Source organism: Protopterus annectens, chromosome 10.part0 (genome assembly GCF_019279795.1).
Source record: "Protopterus annectens isolate FY-2018-M chromosome 10.part0, PAN1.0, whole genome shotgun sequence".
NCBI classification, from domain to species: Eukaryota; Metazoa; Chordata; order Ceratodontiformes; family Protopteridae; genus Protopterus; species Protopterus annectens.
In genome coordinates this window covers 1,311,554,656-1,311,575,822 of record NC_056744.1, presented here as the reverse complement: position 1 = coordinate 1,311,575,822, position 21,167 = coordinate 1,311,554,656, and the positions used below count along the sequence as shown (strand labels likewise).

General features: G+C 39.8%; 1 protein-coding gene across 1 annotated transcript in view; it reads right to left on the bottom strand.

The window, feature by feature from the left end:
* SERPINC1 (serpin family C member 1) overlaps positions 1-21,167 on the bottom strand; it is a 1,665,396-nt gene that overhangs the window by 107,203 nt on the left and 1,537,026 nt on the right. The window lies entirely within an intron of this gene.

Here is a 21,167-nt window from a genome sequence, read left to right as displayed (position 1 = left end):
TCCCCATCTGACATCAAAAGGGTACACAGAAGATGGCTGACTTTTGGGGTAGGGGATGAGGAGGCACGCTACCTATAAATATGATGGTAGCAGCTTGAAATATGACTGCTGGCATTTATGGCTTAATTTTACCCAATTTAACAGCATATGGAATACACAGAAAATAACTACCTATTTTGAGTAGGGAGTAGTGGGGCAGTTACCATTCCCAGATATATGACACATATATTTTCACAAGGGTTTGTCTATTGTGAAGTGGTGTTTGGTCAGCTTTGAGAATTAACTTATTTCTTCCTTGAAATGAAAAAGTAGGACTGAATTCATTTTCTGTATACATAATTTTTGTTGAGGTTATCATTGGATCCAAAAGCTGAAAAAAAAAGCTCTGAAATGCACATCAGAGCACCTATATACCAATGCCATCTGGGTACATTGCAGATCACAGCTTAATTTGGTTATTACATTTATTTATTATTTATTTCTTTGTCTTTTGTTGATTGGGTTAGTCCACTGGGCTGGAGGCCCATTTTCAGTGGAGATCCGAGGAGAAAAGCTCCAGATACATAAAGATTCAAGTTACAAAATGTAGAGCACTACAACAAAATACTTAAGAGTAAATAAGAACAATATATGGTACACAGTATCAATTTGGGTATACTTAACATGCAGTTGTGAGGTTAATAGTATGATGTACAATGAGTCAAATAGTCTGCCACAGAGGCCAGTCTACTAACTATCAAATGAGTTAGAAAAAAAAGAAAAGAAAAGAAAAAAAAAACAGTAGTAGATATAAACTTTATAGAACCCTGGGCGGGTTGCAGTTATGTAGGGAGGTGACAGGTACAGGTGGGAGAGTTGGCCAGGTGGCATTTTAATTCTTTTTTGAAAGTAGTGGGTGAGTGGATGGAGCACAGGAGATTAGGGAGGTTGTTCCAAGTTTGAGACATAGTGCATTTGTAAAGCAATCTGTCTATGTTTTTATTTGGTCTGTGGGTAACAAGTAAGTTCTGGTCAGTGCTGTGGAGGGATCGAGAAGGTTTGTAAGGAGATAAGAGGTTAAATAAGGAGGAACAGTTGGTAGGTTTATTTAGTAATGAATGAGTCATTTGATGTTGTGATTGTAATAGAAGTTGAGGGAATTCAAGCCATTATGGTTGTTTTAGGGCAAGGCATTGGTGGGATTTGTATGGAAGGTTGCAGGCAAATGGTTGTAACTTTGACTAAGTTTAATTAAGTGAGTTGCTTGGAGCTGAGTAAAAATGGGTGAGGCATAAAGAAGGCAAGGGAGAAGGTAGGCTCGGGCAAGGGAGGTCCTACTTGCAATGGGAAGGACATATTTGTTTCTGTACAACAGACCGAAGACTGAATTTCTTTCTGTAATCATGCTATTTACTCAGGCAATCACTGGATGAAAAGGTTTGTTTAAAACTCTAAAATGCATCTCTCAAAGCATCTAGAAAGCTCAAACCCAGCTTAATACAATTATTTTTAGTTAAGTTGCTACAAAGTAGTTTTGGTTTGTTAAGATGTGCTGAAAGGATACAGGAAAAAATCAAATCTGATTAGCAAGACGAAATTTCTTTCTTTGACCATGGTTTTTATTTAGGTAATCACTGGATGAAAAACGTTGTTAAAAAAAAAAAAAAACTAAAATGCACCTTAAAGCATTTAGAACCCCCATGACTTAATGCGGTCATTTCCTGCATAGTTATCAGAGCATAGTCTTGGTAAGATAAAACATGCTGAATGAATGAATGAATATATGTAGGAAAAAAACTAAAGAATAAGCCTAGCTGTGAGAAAAAAGAGGAAAAAGTAATCTGGATAGTATTAGTAGGCCTGGATGGGTTGGGAGTGGAGGTGTCATAAAGTTTTTTCATCTAGAGCACCAGTTTACTGAATGCTGACCATGGCTTAATACTTCACTAACAAAGGTTTCTGACTCCATCTTTGGCTTATATAATAGGTTCAAAGGTAAGTACTAGGCCAGCTGCTCTTGAGGGCCATTTTAGTCCTAGCCAATTTATCCTTTTGTGCTCAAATGAATCCATCCCTTTTGGTTAGAGATTGGCTTTGCCCATCTCATGGCTGATAATTATATAATACTCCTAATAAGAATAACTGGGATCATACCATAGATAATTTGAGGGCACCCATGCATGGAACAAGGCACTTAGGAGCTGTCTGTTTCCTTTAGTAGTACAGGGGCAGTTCTATAGTAAATTTTCTTTTTACCATACATAGACCCAAGTTGTGTTTGAATGTGGATAGGGATGAACTTTGTTTTGTGTGGATGGGAAATCTGTTCTAGAGCAGCAGTATTTTTGGCAAGATATACCTGTCTCTCCAAACCATTCTGTTGATGTTGCAGAAGAGATTTAGATCCCTAGACTGAGTATTTCTGATGCCATTTGACTTGCTGATGTGTGGTAAATCCATTGGTATTAGGTCAGAAGGTGCCTTATATGCCAGACACAGGTCACCTCTTAGCAGTCTGTAGGATACTGAGTACAGTGATAGGGCTTTGAGTCAGTCCATCAAATGTATGTCTGTGGGCATTTCTGTGGTTGCATGTGTCTGGACAGATGCCTGCCAAAGGGGGCACTATGTTCAATGATTGGCCTAATGAAGACAATAAAGAGGAACAATGACATCCCTAGCTCTAGGCACAATCTTTGTTTTATAAGTTGTACAATATAGAAGGACTTTCTTAAAACACTGGACACATGTTGGTCAAAAGTTGGGTCACTGTCTACCTAAGTTCCCAAATCCCAAATAACTAGGTCAGCTCTTATGGGTGTATTGCTAATGTTGCAGTTTCCTGGAATAGATGACTTCCCAAAGGATACAATAATGCATTTTTGGTATTTCGTTTCAGTCTATGATTTTGGCACCAGTTATTTATTTGGGACAAACTTTCCTGCAGGATGACTAAGTCATTTGGGTATTCAGTGACTGCTCCTACCTTGCAGTCCTCAGCAAACTTAGTCATCCATAACCTTTTGGTATTGACTTTTCCTTCAAAAAAAGTAGATGCCAAATAGGAGAAGTCCTAGTACAGAACCAAGGGGACTCCACTGGCAACTGGTGTCTTTGTGAAGGCAACTTCCCCTATTTTGATTTCATGCATCCTGTCTGTGAGACGCTTGGCAATCTAGTGGGTAACATAGGGGTTTGTTCCTTTTTTATTTAGTTATTCAGTTTTTTAACTATGCTTGAATGGGGAATTGTATCAAAAGCTTTGGCCAAGTCAAGGAATGTGGTGTGTACTGTTTTGCCTTCGTCTGTTGCTTTGGTGACCTTTTCAAGCAAATCCACCAGGTTAAGTAAATATGACCTGCCTTTGATGAATCCAAACTGAGATGGGTCCATTGTTTGGAGGTTACCTATATCCTGATTGATTAGTTCTATGATAAGTCTTTCTGTGGATTTGAATATGAGGCTAGTCAGACTTATGGGTCTGTGGAAGGGCCTCCCTTATGCAGGGGAATGACTGTAGCTGTTCTTCATTGGTATGAAACCCTGAATGGAAGCTGATATTGAACAGCATTCAGGTTGTGGCTAAATTATGCTATTTAAGATTGGTGGTGCTGCGGTAGCATTGTCGCCTCATAGCAAGACGTTGTCCCATTCGATTCCCAGCTAGAGCGTCTTCAGTGTGGAGGCATACGTGAATGGGGCATGCCTTTGTTGAAGGTTGTGCATCAGGGCTGGTAACCCTGTATGTAAAAAATCCACTACCAATCATTAGCAGACCGGAGTTCCACTGTGGCGACCCCTAACCGGGAAAAGCCGACAGACACAAAGATGCATCCAGGGATATTGTCATCGATGCCATATTTTTAGCTTTTGATAGCACTTTTAGGACTTGGTCTTTTCTGATAGCCAGAGGCAAGCCAGTTTCAGGTATATCTTGAGGGACAGACAGATAGGAAAAAGGGTAAAGTTAGAGCTAAATTTATTGGGCCAGTAGCCTTGCTATATCTAAAGCCTCAATGTAGGTAACATTGTTCTCAATCTTCTCAACACATTGCTGCATTGTACTTTTGAGATTGTGAACATAACTAAAAATGTCATGTGGCTGATTTTGCTTGGGTAGCTATTTTAGCCTCAGACTTGGTTTTGGTGGATTTTATTAAGCTCCTGAGTTGGTTGCTTATTTCAGTGACAAGGACTGAAACATTCTGGAAATTACTCTTCTTATTTTTGGTCAAAATACTTTTCCTTTTATTATAAAGCTTGTTGATATTATGGTTCCACCATGTGGGTTTGTTTCTAGGGTTTTCCCTGAACTTATTCCTCTGTTCCCATTATTATGTTTTGAAATGCCTATTATTACTGTTATAGGAGTATGGCCACAAAGAACACATCACCTATTTGTACTTCTTGTACTTGTAGGAACCCTGGCCTCCCTCATTCAAAAATCTATCTAGATGGCTAGCTTGTGTATCTGCTCCTCTAGTAAAGGAATATTCTGGTACTTCAGTGTGTTATAGTCTCAAAGTCTACCTATTCTTTAACTTCCCACAACTGCCACAGGACCTCCAGCCAAACTTTCTCTCCACTTTCCAATTGACTACTACAGTAAAATCTTCCCCAAAAAGTTTGCATTCACATTCTGGCCATAGCTCTTTACTTGTAGCATAGAAAGCCTCACAGAAGATGAGGGCATCTGAATTTGGGACATAGATTGCTTTAACTTTCCAATCTTGCCTTCTTTATTCAAACCGACTGTAACATACCCCTTCCCTCATCATGAATATTAGACAGTTTCTTACCACAATAACTAATCTTTTTTCATTTCTTTCCCTTCTAATCATACCAAATCCTACTGTTTTCCATTCTCAACCTCCTACATTTAAGGCTTTCTTCTTTTTCAACTTTGTTTACTATAATAATATTATGACCCCATTTGATCTCCTTAATCCTATATTAATCTTCTTTCTTTAAGTTGGATGGCATATTATCCAGTGCTCCATGATGTTATATTAATACTCCTCTCATCCCCTTCCATCCAACATCTTGACAGACCTACCTTCTCTAGTTTCTAGGTGAGGACTAACAAGAAGTTTGGATTCCCTCCGGGATCTATACTCACCTTCCAAAGCTAAGTTGATGATGGAAATGCTAATAGCTGGCCACTCACATGGAGTGCTCCTGGGCCCTCTAAATTCAATTATTCCTTCATCAGTCTTTCTCCCAACAAATTCTAATAGAATTACTAAGCTCCTAAATACACATCTGCATTCATAATATAAACACACTCCATTTAGGTTTTCTTTATATAGATATATATTGACATAACAATACAACCAAACCTATACTTAACATTTAACACTGCATTTTGTAACACATAAAATGAACATCTAACTCACATCTAAACAGAGTAAACTACACATAATACATTATCTTCAGTCATTCCCAGTGTAGCATTCCCCAAAACATTGCTATCAATTTGTTTAAACAGATATATTAGGCAAAAATCCTGCAAGGCATATAGATTATGTATTAGCTTCATTTTGTGAAGTCTCTTCCCTTCACCTGTTTAAATTTATTGGCCATCCCACTGTATTCTATAGAACCAGAATACAAAGTGTCCATCTCCTTTCAATTTATCTTGCTTTTTTTTAAATTAGTTGCTCTCCAGTTAACCAACTAAAGCTGAAGTTACCTCCTCATTCATAATAACTGCTTAGTACACACAGCAGTGCTCAGGATATTAACCTATTTTTTATTTTATCTTTAAAAATCTGCAACATCTATTGCAAAACCACCAATTATTAGAAAACCCGTGTTCTGTCTCTCAGTAGTCATCTTGGGATTAGTGCTTCTGATGCCTTCTGTTGAGATAAGGAGCACAATGACATTATTTTCTGGAGACTTGAAAGCCTAATAACTGCTTCACATGTGGCAGCTTGGAATTTGTGCTTATAATCTGCACCTGTTGAGAGAAGGAGCAGAGTGCACTGATTCCTAACTGTTTCTGTTTGGGCAGTGAGTGTCTGTGCTTGACATTCCTAATTGGTCCGGTTGCTATTCAAGTCATCTACTAGGAAAATACTACAGACCCTTGCATCATTTGGGACAAGACTGTGGAACACCAACCAGGTTGTGGCCTGATTCTCATTTTGGGACTGGTGCTAATGTTTTGCTTCTGGTGAGAGAAGAAGCAAAGGAGTATTGTATCCCTGCACAGTGAAGATGTGGTGAGACCAGCACTAGTAGTAGCCAGGTAGTAGCCATTCATGCAACTCCCCTCTTTACATTATTCTTGACAAGCTAATTCTTTGTTTTCAGTAACTACTGTTTGATTTGTTTCTAACTTCAGAGCATCTGCCTAAATACTTCATCTTTAAATTTGCAGGGTCTATTTATTAGTTTCCACTCAAGTGTTTGGCACTGCCCTGTATAGACATAGACACCTTGAGTGACATTTTTCCTATAAAAGCACTACTGAAATTTCACCAGTACCTAGTTGAACACAGGACAACTAGTTTGCAGTGACAAGCACTGTCCCCAGAGTTGCAAACCAGATATTTCTGACATTCGTTTATATTCTTACTCCAACTGTGTAATCAATAAATTAAGATTTGTTTCCATGGATATGAACTTTCTCACTATCTCCATTAGCAGTTTGGTGGATATGGGTATCCTGAAGCAATGTAGAAATTGCCTCATGTTTACTGATAGCCAGGCAATTCTCAAGAAAGCGGACACGGTATGTGAGAGATGTATTTACACAATGTCACTGGAGGCAAAGTTTTCACATAAAAGTACTTCTAATGTCAAGAAGTTTGTCAGTAGTACACATGCTGCACTCATTACACACAATTTAAAGCAGACGTATAGACCCACATATGCTGAGGCACTTAAATGTAACCTTCCTAAACTCAAAAGACCTCTTAGACAAAGTGCACATAACAAATACCCTCACTAGCCCTGAAAGTACTCTTTCAAAACAACACCCACAGCAACATATACAGCCACAGCTCATGGAGCCTCTACTTCTAAGTCCATAAGGCAAGCCACCACACAATCCAACATTTTGGTCATTGAAAACTCCATCATGAGGCACACTGATGTCCCTCTTACCAGGCTGAGTAAAGAGAGATCATTGGACCACAAGTACCAGTATGACTCAGTCATAGTCCATGTGGGTGTAAATGACCTGAGACATACCTCCCTAGACTATATGAAGAGACATCATGGTGGTCTCAGAATATGTGTCCCAGGCTGGTATGAGCCTAGCACTGAGCAGCATTTTACTTTCTTCAAAGATGATGCCACAATACTAACAAAAGATGACTGACTTTAATAATAGGCTTAGTTTCTGGTGTCATTTTAAGGGGGTGCAATATTTGTCAGCATGGAAAGAGATGGTCAACTGCTTTGCTAGGGCTGATCTGCTTTCAAATATTAGCTAAAACATTGTCTTCCCCCATAGTGCCTTTTTTAGGCAATGCCAAAATGAAAGTGCTTCCAGCATAGCAAATCAAAAACAAGAAAATCTAAAGGTATTACTGCTCAATGCTAGGAGTCTAAACAACAAACTCCACTCCCTAGAAGCTCTCTTCACCCTAGAGAATGCTGATCTCTGTGTGGTCACTGAGACATGGTCTAAAGCCATTGACAGTACACTAAGAGTGCAAGGTTATAATGCCTTACACACATTTAGACTAGCTACTACACAGACAGGAGCTAAATGTTGAGGTGTCTCAATTTACATCAAAAATAAATATATCTCAAGGCTAGTTAAACAGGACAATGCACTTGAGCTACTCCATGTTCAAATCACCATAGGCAAAATCCAATACCACTTCCTTTCAAGTTATAGGTCCCCTGCATGACCCAGGAAACCCATACCATGTATTTAAACTTATTGGAAACATTCACCATCAAACCCAACACCATATTCATGGGAAACTTTAATTACCCCACTATTAACTGGGAATCTTATATGACACTAAATGTACAAGCACAGAGATACCTGGCTTTTGTAACACAAACTCCTTGGACCAGATTGTCAATACACCAAACAGGGGTGCAACCATACTGGATCTGGTCCTCACTAATATGGGAGACTGCTGCACATTTGCTAGTATAATGTCTTCCCTGGTAAGGTCAGACCACAAAATGGTCTTCTTTGAAGTAAAAATAAAGCCTGGATCCCAAGTTAACCCTGGAATATTCAGAAACAACTCTAAGGTTAGTTTCTGTTATTAAGTGATAACCTGGCCAAATTTCAAGGCCCCATAAACCCTGAGAACACTGCTGCCTATGCAGGACTGTTCACAGAAATCCTATACAAGCATGTTAATAGCTGCCTAGAGGCAGCTGTGCCCACCAAGAATGACAGTACCAACTCAAAAAACAAGCCACACTGGTGGAATCACAAAATCAATAGGCTGTATAACAGTAGGAAGAAAATCATGGCAAAAAATAGGATGGGGCAGCACTCAGCAGGATAAAGGCAATCTCATCAAGCTAAACAAACAACTCAGAGGACAAATAAAATCTATCAACCACAAATCATTCTTTAGCTATGTCCACAACATCGAAGGCAATACACAATTGTGTACAGAGCTCATTGTAAATGCAGCCATCTATACAGAGCCAAAAGGTATAGCTAACCTACTGGCCCACAAATTCAGCACCAACTTTACCCTTCACTCCCCCTCAACCTTTCCTCAGGAAATACCATCAATATAACTTCCCCTGCTATCAGCAGGGAACAGTTTCTTAATGCTCTATCTAAGGCCAAGAACACTGCATCAAAGGGCCCAGACAATATCCCAGGATGCCTTTTAAATACCATGGAACATGTCTTATCAGGCTCCCTGGAACCTCTTAACTGTAGCCTCCATACAGGCTTCATGCCTCTTGAATGGAAAAAAGCAACAGTTATCTCTCCGCACAAAGGTGGGCTATCTACAGACCCTGATAACTACACACCCATAAGTCTTAGTAGTCTTATATGCAAAGCCATGGAAAGAATTATCATGGAAATTATCAATAATGATATAGTAAACCTCGAGACACTGGACCTCACCCAGTTTGGTTTCATCAAGGGCAGGTCTTGCCTACTCAACCTGGTGGACTTCTTTGAGAAGGTCACCAAAGCAATGGATGAGGGTAAAATAGTTCACACTGCCTACCTTGACCTGGCCAAGGCATTTGACACAACAACCCACTTGGGCATTGTTGACAAACTCAAAAAGTTAGGTACAAACCTATATATCACCAGATGGATAGCCATCTGGCTCACAGACAGGACCCAAGAAGTTAGAATTGGGGAGTCCACCTCTACAAAGAGGCCATTCGCAAGTGGAGTCCCTCAGACATCGGTCCTTAGATTGCTCCTTTTTGGCATTTACGTCTCTGAAGTCAAGGCCAGTGTCAATGATCTCTGGCTGACTAAATTTGCAGATGATTGCCAATTGGAGCTGTAATTGAATCCCACACTGACACAAATGTTCTCCAGGATGGGCTGATACAGATAAACAGCTGGTGTTAGAGTCATGGACTAAAGCTAAATGTCAAGAAATGCATTGTAGTATCCTTCAGGAAGACCCCCCCCCCCCCTGGTAGCTATCATATTGACAACACACCCCTTAGAGTAGTCAGTGACTTATAGATACACATAAAGAGTAATCTAGCCTTTGACCATCATTTGATTGCAACTTATAAACCAAGGTATGGCATCGAGGTCCATGGAAGTCATTGTTCCACTGTATGTGGCATTCATCAGACTTATCATTGAGTACAATGCCCACTTTGGTATGCACCTAGCCAAGCATATCCAATAAATGGAATGTCCACAGATGTTCCTCACTAAAAGAATACAGACCATAAGTAAAATGTCTTCTGCAGACTGCCTCAAGGCCCTATCCATATATTATGTCTCCTACATCCTGTTTCTGGAGAGATCTATGCCTGGCATACAGGACATTGTCAGCCTCCACTGTGATGGACCTCCTGCATATCCAGAAAACAAACATCACCAGAATTACCCATTCTAATAATTTAAACCTTGCCTGTGATATAAAGAGGACCTGTTGGAGAGACAGGTATGTATCCCAGAGACCACCCCATCTTTGGAACAGGCTCTCCATCCATGTGAAGCAGAGTTTCTCCCTAACCCAATTCAGATTTTTTAAATCTGAGTCATACGCATCCTTCCCCCTCTGTGCATTCAACCCTGTGTCCAGGCTGCTGCTCCCGCATCCCGTTGCTCCCCAGAGTGTTCCCCCTTCTTCACTGACCAGACAGGGGATTACTCCTCCCAAAAGAGAAGACGTCCGTGGACTACCTGCTTGTGCCTTATTAATTAATTTGTTGGGACACTCTCCCTTGCCAAAGAGAATCAGTTTGCTCCCCAGAGAGTTCCCCCTTTTTCACTGACCAGACAGGGGATTACTCCTCAAAAAAGAGAAGACGTCCGTGGACTACCTGCTTGTGCCTTATTAATTAATTTGTTGGGACACTCTCCCTTGCCAAAGAGAATCAGTTTGCTCCCCAGAGTGTTCCCCCTTTTTCACTGACCAGACAGGGGATTACTCCTCCCAAAAGAGAAGATGTCCATGGACTACCTGCTTGTGCCTTATTAATTAATTTGTTGGGGCACTCTCCCTTGCCAAAGAGAATCAGTTTGCTCCCCAGAGTGTTCCCCCTTCTTCACTGACCAGACAGGGGATTACTCCTCCCAAAAGAGAAGATGTCCATGGACTACCTGCTTGTGCCTTATTAATTAATTTGTTGGGGCACTCTCCCTTGCCAAAGAGAATCAGTTTGCTCCCAGAGTGTTCCCCCTTCTTCACTGACCAGACAGGGGATTACTCCTCCCAAAAGAGAAGATGTCCATGGACTACCTGCTTGTGCCTTATTAATTAATTTGTTGGGGCACTCTCCCTTGCCAAAGAGAATCAGTTTGCTCCCCAGAGTGTTCCCCCTTGTTCACTGACCAGACAGGGGATTACTCCTCCCAAAAGAGAAGATGTTCGTGGACTACCTGCTTGTGCCTTATTAATTAATTTGTTGGGGCACTCTCCCTTGCCAAAGAGAATCAGTTTGCTCCCCAGAGTGTTCCCCCTTCTTCACTGACCAGACAGGGGATTACTCCACCCAAAAGAGAAGACGTCCGTGGACTACCTGCTTGTGCCTTATTAATTAATTTGTTGGGACACTCTCCCTTGCCAAAGAGAATCAGTGTATGTAACCTCTTAAATATTTTGTCTCTAGCATCTTCCTAACCTTGAGCAGCATTCTACCCCGGTGTGCGTGGAAGTAGCCTAACACTGGTCCCTGCACAAGCCCTCCATCCTTAGTTCCCAGTCCTTCTCCCTTTTTAGCTCTATCTACTCTCTGTAGCCTAACCTCTCTGAGCAACCTTTTCCTCTCTGAGTGTACCTCCCTCCTTTTACCACTAGGTGGCAGCATATTCCTGATAAAAGGAACTGCGATTTTTTTTTTCACTTTTCCCTGCTCTACTTACTTTCTGCCCAAAAGTGCCCCTGCCCTACACTCACAGATTTAGGTACTTACATACATACTTCCAGAGAGTTCTTCACTTACCAAACTTAACATCCTTGCTTTCACTGTAAACCAAGGTTTAAAACACTTACCTGCACTCTGCAGTAATTCTCCTTATCCAGCCTTAGGTCACTGATTGTTTTTTGGCCCTTTTCCCGCCTCTCTGGCTCTTCCCACTCCGTTCGCCCTGCGGGCTCACTCCGCTCCCCTACCCTACCCCCAAATCCCACCCACCCCAGTACCTCTACATTTATCCCCCTATCCATCCCTCCCCCTCCTCCAACCAATCCTAACTCTCCTTGTCCCCTCCCCTTCCTCATTCTAACCACTCCCCCTATTACCAAAACCCCATCACTTCTCTTTTCTACTTTCCTCTAACTGACCACTACTACCAAGTTCTCCCTTCCTCCCAAGATCCTTCTCCGCTCTTCCTTCCTTTTCCTTCTAATATCACTATACCAAATTACTTGCTATAAATTACTCCCCCCTCCTCTTACTCCCCAACCCCACCTTACCTCCCATTACCACAACATCTCAGCTTCCTTAGTTCCCTCCTACCCAATCCTCCTCCTAAAAGTAAAGCTTTTTCCAAGCTCAGATGCAAACCTTAAATATAAACCACACATCTACCAGCTTCCTCTATCTAAATACAAAACTAATAAAGACCTCCTCCATCCCACATTTATTCACTTGGCTGGAGATATTCACCCCAACCCAGGTCATACTTTTCATCCCACAAACCTCCCTAGCACCAACAAGAAATCCACTAACAAAAACCTCAAATTCCTCACAATCAATGCCCAAAGCTTAAAAAATAAACTATCCCTCTTCCATGCCTGGCTCAACCATAACACTCCTAATATAGCTGCTATCACTGAAACCTGGCTAAAACCTCACATTAACGACTCTGAGTTCCTACCCCCAGGATTCCATTCTCTCCGATCTGACTGACCTAATAGAAGAGGTGGTGTTGCTCTAATCTACTCCAACCTCTTGTCTATTACTCCCTACCCTAACACCATCCCTTCTTTCAATAATGCTGAACTAGTAATTGGTTTACTAAAAATGAGCAACCATAAAAGTATTTGCATAATTTGTCTCTATATCCCTCCAGGCAACAATACCAATACATTAGAAGACATCCTCTCCTGGACTTCCTCCAATATTAAGCTAGAAACCTATATTTTGGGTGATGTAAATATTGATTGGGGAAAAATCTCTAACCCAAATCCCACAATAACTATCAATCTGTTTAACTTCTCCCAACTTATTAACTCCATTACAAGACCTAACAAAGCTAATTCCCCCTGGCTCCATACTTGACTGGATTCTAGTATCTCATCCAAACAAGGTTATAAAATCTGGTATCACTCCAGACTCTTTAGGAGACCACCTCCCTGCCTACTCCATTCGAGCTACTCCCACCTCCCCACACTCTCACCTCTACACTCACACTCGAAACCTCTCTAACTTCAACCCTACTTCTTTCTCTGACTCTCTTAAACTCACCAACTGGAACCCTCTAAAAATATTACCATTAGACGAAGCCGTCCACTATTTCAATTCAACATTCTTAACAGTCCTTAACTCCCTAGCTCCAACAAGAACAAAAAGAGTTAAAACAAATACCTCCTCTTGGCTCACCAAAGACACAAAAAAGTTAATGCTCCAAAGGGATAAAACATGGAAGTCCTACTTTAAATACAAGAAACCCAAATTATTCCTCAAGTATAAGCAGTTAAGAAACGTGACCAAGAAACAAATCATTAAAGATAAAAAGTCTTACTACATCAAACTTCAAGAAAACCATGCTAGAAACCCCAAACAATTCTGGAATTCCATCAATTCCCTCCTCAGACCTGGTACTAAAAACAACCCCTGTCCAGATACCAGTAAATCTGACCTTGAAATAGCCTCACTGTTGAATTCCTTCTTCACCTCTTCCATCGCTGAACTAACCAAGAAATTTACTAACAATCACCTTCCTCCCCTCCCTGCTCAATCTTCCATAACCTGCTCTCCCCTCCTTTCAAACTCAGACCAGTATCTACCGACCAAATAAAGAAACTTCTATATAAACTAAAGCCCTGCTCCAATGCCCCTGATAACATCTCATCCTCCTTCCTAAAAATAGCTACTGACTCTATTGCTCTACCTATCAGCATCCTAAATAATAGGTCCTTACTTGAGTCCTACGTACCTAAACTATGGCGCACCACTTACATTCTACCTCTCCACAAAGGCGGCAAAAATTGTACAGTCTCAAATTTCCGCCCTATAGCCCTATCTCCAAAATCCTGGAAAAATGTATCCACCTGCAACTCCTTCCATTCCTTACTAAGCACTAACTTCTCTCTCCTACCCAACACGGTTTCCGTCCAGGACACAGTACTAACACCACCCTTCTCTCCTTCTTGCACTCTGTCAATTCAGCTTGTGACTCCGGTAATATAGTATCCACTGTCCTACTGGATTTAACCAAAGCTTTTGACACCATCTCTCACACCCACCTTCTAAATCACCTATCTAATCTCAACCTCTGCCCAAAGACTCTTTCCTGATTCTCCAGCTACCTTTCAAACAGATCCCAAGCTGTGAGATGGGGCCAAGCCACCTCTACTTTTCTTCCTACCCCTACCGGAGTACCTCAAGGTTCCATACTCGACCCATTACTATTCAATATCTTTATTAATGACTTCAACAAAGCCATCCATAACATCAAAATTGTGCAATATGCTGATGATTCCACATTGATCTGCTCTGCCTCTAACCTAACAGAACTCCAAGTCCTAACTCAAAGCGCCTTCTCAACCACTGAAAACTGGATGCTACAGAATCATCTCTCCCTAAATGCTAACAAAACTAAGATCCTCCTTTTCTCCCCCTCTAAATCCTCCTCTCTTGATAAAAACTCATTTCAAATTACCAGCCTTAGTAACTCCTCTATCGAGATTGTACCCTCCACCAAACTTCTCAGTGTTACAATCGATGATCAACTAAAATTTAATAACCATATCCAACTAAACATCAAAAAAACACAAATAAAACTAGGTTTACTGTATAGAAACAACTACTTTCTCTCTCCTCATTCCAGAATAACCCTTGCCTTGACCTACCTCCTTCCCTCCCTGTTGTATGGAGCCCCCCTGCTCAGTAATCTTTCATCCACACTTACCACCAAATTGGAACTATGCTACAACAAAATCTCTAGATTTGCCACAAACGCCAAATCCTCTTCTCATCACTGCTCCTCCCTTCACTCTTTAAACTGGCTTGAACTTCCCAATCAACTTAACTTTCTCCAAATCACCACAGCCTTCAAACTATTGTTACACCCTTCTAAGTGCCCTGCTCTTTCTAATATTCTACAACCTTATATCCCCCTTAGACCACTTAGATCTTCTCAACAAAACCTGATCACAGTTCAAAAACCCCAGCACCCTGCAGGTCAGCTTCTCTTATCCTTTACCCTAGCTAAAAAATGGAATGCCCTGTCCTCGTCACTAAGGACATGTACCAACCTTAACAACTTCAAGACCCAACTTCATTCCTACCTCTATCTAAACAGAATTTGCAACTGCACTCTTCAGCCTACAACTCTTAAACTATCTTCTCCCTTTACTCCAGGCTGACCTCCTATTCATCTTCCTATTCCTTTCTACAATTATTTAGCTTAGGATCAAAACAGTAAAACTTGTATTTTCATTATGTAAGCCTTTTTCCTCCTTAACAATAATTGAAATTTTTTAGTGTTTATTCTTTTGTAACTATTCTGTTATCTGTAATACATACTGTCTATGACTTTGCATGTTAATTGAAATTGTTTTGTAATCAAACTATTTAAACTGTTGTATTTCCTTGTTGGAGCTTTTCTCCCCGGGCCTCCACTGAAAACGGGCCCCCAAGCCCAGTGGACCTCCCGGGTAATCAAACTAAAATAAATAAATAAATTAATTAATTAAAGTGTAACTTGGACAATTGAAATGGGAACAGGAAATTCATCTCTGGCTCAGCACCTATGTGTCTAATGGACACAGGTAACCTGTAGAGGATTCATCTCTCAGGTCCCTGCTTTTAAATGTCTTATCTCCCAAGCCCCTGTTTACACTTATCAAGGGTACCAGAACTTGTAAGAGATTTGGGATGTATGGCTAGGCTTAAAAAGGCCCTTGTGGTTGTTAGCCTAGTAAACATCTATGAACCTATGAACAACCCTTTTCAGGGAATCCCATTAAGCAAGACATAACGGTTACTATATTCAACATACATTTTAAGCATTCACTTCATTCAACATTACATGCATGCATGCATGTTGTCAAAAGTTGAATTAGATTATGAAACTCAGCATAGCCATACTGACACCAAAGTATTTTGCAAACCATGTAACTGCTGCAGTAGTTTCTCCAAACACAGAATCCTAGAATCTTACTTAGTTGCTGAATTGAGCAAAGATATCAGATATCTTACTTAGTTGCTGAATTCAGCAAAGACACCATACAGGTAGCATTTAAAGTCTCTCCTTTGTTTTGCAACTAAAGTCTCACAAGCATGTCCATGACAGTATATGACCCCTTGTTACAATTATTTTGAAAAATATAGTATTGTGAAAACATCAGCATTCCAGAGAAATCATTAAGTACTCCCACCCTTACTTGTGTTTTTCAACTATTCCTACATCATAGCCAAACTTTTCTGGCTGCTGGTGTATCTGGAAGTCTGACATTGCCTGTTGTTTTCTCTGTCCTTTCTGTATGCCTTCTTGAAAGTAAGCCTTTTGTCTCCTTAGAGATCCCCTTTCTCTGCTGAAACAAAACTCAGAGCATCTTTTCACTTCTTGGAAGGTTGTTACCACCAATGTCTGAGATGCTGATGAGGTGGGCTTTTGTCCATTTTTAAAACTTCTTTCTGTGTTCTTTGGGACTATAGAGTCAAAATTTCTATTTGCAAACTTTTGGATTTCTTTGTATGTTTTACTTTTGTTTTCTGGATTCCAAGACCTATTCTGTTTGGGCTGGTGTGAGTTTTACATTATTGTTCCTCACCCATGGTGAAGGTTTGTCAAATGGAATAGCCTGTTGTGCACTCCTGACAGAAAGTCCCACCCTTGCATCTTTTTCTTGGTCCCTTTCAACCCACACATCTGGCTGAAGAGCTGTATCCTGTTTCCTTCCCCCATACTTCTAAGAGATGATGAATCCATTCCCTATAAGGTACTATTTTCTGGACCACATTCTGAAGTGGCTACTTCTGCTCCTCTGGAACCTCACTGAGTGCCAGGATCTATTGTGGCCTGTATTTTCCAAATAAATTGCTGAGCCAACACTGGAATGGAAAACTTGTTATGCTCTCTTCCACTACTACAAGCTGAAATAGCTAAGTGGTCCTAGAAATATAAGCCAGCTTTTTCAGTTTCTGCCTTACTTCATTGAACTCCACTCCTTGCTGATGAAGTGATATAGAACAATCCTGAAAAGCTCTCACAAGAGGGCCTTTACCTTAAACACCATGAAGTGAGTAAACATTATTTAAAACTCAATTTTTGGCTGTGAATGAATGTAACATGCAGATGACCTACCTGGGTCTTCTAACTCCATCTGTTCTCCTTCCCGCTCTGTGAATTCTTTCTACCTTCCAGTTCATGTCAGGAGTGTTCAATGCAGGAAGAAACATACTGTGAACGTATGACAGTCTAATAAGCCACACTCAACTGCCAATAAAAAACTCGAAGAATGAAAACTAAGTACCTGTGTGTTTGTATTGCACCATTCTGAGCATTAAAATTTTCCTTTATTGCAGCTGAACCATCCAAAGAAAAAATCCATGAATCTTCCAGGGAAACATCAAGAAGGACCTCCAGAAGAACATTCAAAGCCAAAAGAGTAAACTTAGATGACCAGAATTCACCCAAGCTTCTCCAGCAAAATGCATAGCAAGTAGATACGCAGTACTGTTAGATATTTAAAAAATGAGTTTAAAACAACACTTCCTTGTTTCAGCCTATAACAAGACTTGTTATGAACATGCTATGATATCTAATGATACAAGAAAGAAAAAAACTAAACTGAAGGAGTTTGTAGGTGGGGGTCTACACTGCAAACAGAAAATTTTTAACAATGGATTCTATATACTAGCTAAACAGGTGAATTTGAGTTGGGAGGGTGGCCTAATGGTTAAGGTGTTTGCCTTACAAACACAAGGTGCAGGGTTTCAGTCTCACAAGGGATAATTGGTTAGGCTTAAAATGGCTTGCAAGGGCAGTTAGTTTAGTACTAATCTATGATACTTATTTATCTGCGGATGCTTTCTGCATTACTGACATAGACAGCATGGTAGCAACTGCAACTAGCAATGGATAATTTATTATGGACAATTAAAAGGCTACTATAAAAACCAGTCAAGCAACTGGTCCTCCCATGCCCCTTAGTTGAAATTAGGATAAAAGAGTAATGTCTTAGCCAGTATTACTGTAAATTTTCCTTGCTCTGACAGAGTCTGTAAGACAAAAGCACTAATCTGAAATGAGTACTAATTCAATGCAACTTGTTTTTGAGGTTTGAGGGGAATCTAATACAAACACTTCAGAAGTTCCACATAGAAGCTAAGATTCACTCTCCATCCTGAACCACACCCTGCTGTTGTACTATCCCCTGTTGTACTTGCATCTAGCAATGGAAACACTCAAATGTAGTGTTTGGAAACCACCTCATCGAAAGGCCATTTTTGATCAATTTGCTCTCTTCCTAGGAAGGATTGACATTGGAGATGCTATATTTAATTATATAGAGGATGTGGAGATGAAGCCTCTCAAATTGGAGGACAGAGTCTTAAGGCCATCACCTCCATAAATCTCAAGAGACCTGATCATTTCAGAAGTATTTTAAAACTCATGTACTCCTTACTGCTGTATTTACTTTTTGTGGAGCCACATCACTTTACTCATTAACACTTTGTCTCATTCCCTTTCAACCTTCTAGTTTCACATCATCAAATTTTATTTTTGTTGCCTTTTTTTCTATATGTAGTTTTAAAGTCACTGGTACTACTGCTTTCCTCTATTAGCTCATATACTATAAGAATGTCTCCTCAGTGTGCATGCACACACTAATTGTCTACCACTGGGGTTGGGGCTGAGGCTGATCAACTGGCTATTTCCTCTTGGTCTTTTAATTTAAGTGCTTTTTCCTTATCTCAGTAGACATGCTTTTATTAGTATCACTAACTGTTTGTCTAGGGTATACTTCCCCTCCCTTAAGGTGTAATTTTGTTAATCATCATTTAGTTGCCCCCCCTTCCCCATATATAAATCTCTGACTTTTCTCATCCTTGTTGCAACCTCTTCACTGATTGTTGGGTATTTAATGAGTTGCTCTCAATTTTACCATAATTTACAGGCATATCATGTTACTATTACACTGTTTAAAATGGACAGTATGTAATATTTATATTAATATGCATGTACTGATGTAACAGAGCAACAGAAATGTGTTTCTTCTAATTCCCCATATATTCAGACAATAGCCATGCTGTTTCCTCTGGCTACTACACAGAGTATAACACTAGACATTATTTTGCTTCTTTTCTCATTTTATTTGTGGTTCTGCATTGTACAGCAGGATTACAAATATTAACTTGTTTATGTTTGTAATAGTTAATTGGCATCCCAATACCTCATTGCTATTGCAGACATTGCACTATCTTTAGAGCTTTTCTGGCGTTTTTTTCAGGCTTCATTTTATTAATTAACACAGCTAAATAACTGTTTGCATGCATGTTAAGAGGTATTCGGGCTATATGTTATTGTTAAATGCATTCAGACTTCATTTTATGTGCTAATAAACTAGAAATGCATTGCTAGTATCTTATTTATTCAGAGTTCATACAGATAAGCATCAGGTTTATTTGATTAAGAGTACCCCTAGCTGTTATTTGGACTGTTACTGTCTCATTTTAGCCAAGGTCTGCAATATCTTATTAGTCTCTGCCTGCTGTACCTGTATATCCTATACTGTATCTATTCTCTGATAGCACTTACCTTCTCTCTTTCTTTGCTTTCTTTCTTTTTACAGATAATATGGAAGTTAGTCATCATGACCAGCTGTAATAGTCTATGTTAAAGTAACACAGTGGAAACCACTCAGGTGTTCTCACTTAAGCACAGAGTGTTACCTCAAGACACTTGGTAGATTGCTTCTAGGTAATTGCTGATTTAATGGTCTTACATCTGTATATCTAATTAACTGTATGGGATAGCAGCATTTTCCATGCAGTGTTTTGCATTTTCTGTCTGATAACATACAGGAGGGTTTAGGTCCACAAACTTCTTACAGCAGATCATTACCTAAATATTTAAAAAATAACATATACACCTTAGTGTTGTGGTTATTTTTATGGAGTGTTGTCTCTTTACTGATTCACACTTTGTCTCACATCCTTGCAACCAACTACTTGCGACTTCAAAAAGGCATCTTTATTCCTCCCAGAAGGAAGGTATCAGAAAGAGAGAGAGAGAGTCTCCTAGATCTGTTAGGTAAAGTAATTTTATCTTGATTAATCTTTTGTGCACTGTTTCTTGTTGGTCCTGTCACAGTCTGGGTCAGAGCTGGGATGCCAGACCTGATGCAAGCTTTCTGTCCATCCTAGTTAGCCCAAAGGAGTTATCTACTCAAGGGAATTACTTTAAGGAAATCACCAGTGGTATGGAAACAGATAATTTGAGACTTAAAAACCTTGAGAAAACCAAACAAATAGTACCTTATAAATCAACTCCTGGAGGTGAATCTCCTTACCGTGGTTGGGGAATCAACTAAAAACCTCACTAGTCTAAAACCTCATGGCTTACAGGAAAAAAACTAGAAACCTTCATATAAAATTATGTACCTCAATATAATCAAAATATGTACTTTAACAATTGGAACTGACAACATACAAAGCCACCTTTTAAACAAGACAAAGGTTACATTTTATTGTTTATTGGCTTTTAATGTTAGCAAGCTCTTAATGGATATTTTGTCATTAACTCCTGGAGTTTGTATAGTATTTAATAGCACCTGTCAAATAAAATGAAGACCAATTCCCTCCCCTATCATTCTTAGCTACTTTTTCCAACACGTAAAATACAAACTTTTTAAAATGACTACATTTTATTGCATGTCTAAACAAGGCTTTGGAAGTATCTTTCTTCTTAATAGCATACACATGCTGGTATATCTTTTTTCTACTCTGGTTCTCTGCCTTCCCTATATAAAAGGCAGTGCAGCATAAGCAGAAGGCCACATACACCACTCATTTTGTATCGCAACCAACATTACCTAATACAGAGAGAAATGTATTATAATGTCCAATAATCATATGTTGGTCTCATAGATATACCTACATTCCCTACAAGCACCACATTTGGTCATTCTCCCTTTTCTACCTGTTAGAACTTCCTAAATTTGTTTTAAATGTTCTTCATATTTCTTCCCCTCCTGAACACTATTTTGGGTACTTGACCTAACTTCTCCATCAATTAAAATGCACCAAACACCCCACTCCAGTTATTTTGTATGATGTTTCTAACATCTGAAGAAAAGTTGTCAAAAGTTAGTATACAAATAAATTAAAAGAAGCGGTTTGGGCACACCAAAACTGGCTCACTG